This window comes from Chrysochloris asiatica, unplaced genomic scaffold, assembly GCF_000296735.1.
Source record: "Chrysochloris asiatica unplaced genomic scaffold, ChrAsi1.0 scaffold00549, whole genome shotgun sequence".
Classification (NCBI taxonomy): domain Eukaryota; kingdom Metazoa; phylum Chordata; class Mammalia; order Afrosoricida; family Chrysochloridae; genus Chrysochloris; species Chrysochloris asiatica.
In genome coordinates, this window is record NW_006409067.1 from 206,595 (window position 1) to 207,634 (window position 1,040).

The 1,040-nt window shown below is 34.1% G+C and overlaps 1 pseudogene; it reads left to right on the forward strand.

Annotated features, from left to right (window-relative positions):
• The window catches only part of LOC102836325, a 12,801-nt pseudogene extending 12,248 nt beyond the window's left edge, over nt 1–553 (forward strand).
• Nucleotides 554–1,040: the final 487 nt, after the last annotated feature.

Sequence of the window (1,040 nt, forward strand, 5' to 3'; positions counted from 1 at the left end):
CCCACTCAGGTACACAGTCATCATGAACTCCTACTTCTGTGGACTACTGATTCTACTTTCCTTGTTCATTAGTATGGTAGATGCCCTGCTCCAGACTCTGATGGTTTTGCATCTGTCCTTCTGCACACACTTGGAAATCCCTCAATTCTTCTGTGAACTTGCTCATGTCCTTAAGATTGCCTGTTCCAGTACCCTCATCAATAATATTCTGATATACTTTATTGCTTTCATATTGGGTGGTATCCCTGTCTCTGGGATCATATTCTCGTACACACGTATCATCTCCTCTGTTTTGAGAATGACGTCAGCTGGTGGAAAATATAAAGCTTTTTCCACCTGTGGGTCTCATCTTTCAGTTGTTTCTTTATTCTGTGGGACTTCTATAGGTGTGTACTTCAGTTCACCATTTACAAACTCCCCCAAGAAAACAGCAGCAACTTCAGTGATGTACATTGTGTTCCCTCAAATGATAAATCCTTTAATTTATAGTCTGAGGAATAGAGATATAAAGATAAGTCTGAGGAAATTCATTGATAAAATGCCTTGCTTTTAGTGATTGTGTCATTCCATGCAATCTATTAATTATTAAAGCCTGTCGCAGGGAAATGCTTTCTGCACACCACCATCAGAAATCTAGTCATTTTGAGTTGGAATTGACTGTACAGAACTTAACAACAACAATAGAATAGTTTAATGACATTTTGTTTATTTTTTATTCTGTTTATTGACATTTGAGTTGTTTTCAATTTTTACCTAACTGAGGAATATTATAAATGATTATTTTCAAATTTGGGGTGCTTATCTATTTACATATCTCTTCAGTGTATAGCTATGATCGAAATGTTTCCAATGTTATCTCAATATTTATTCATTTAAGAATTTACCAAATTAGTTTCCAAAGTTCCTGAACTTTTTACATTACTACAGTACTATATAACAATTCAATATATATGTATTTTTTCAACCTTATCAACACTTTTTAGTTTCAATTTTCATTATTACTATTGGGTCCCTAGATCACACAAACTGTTTTAGAATCA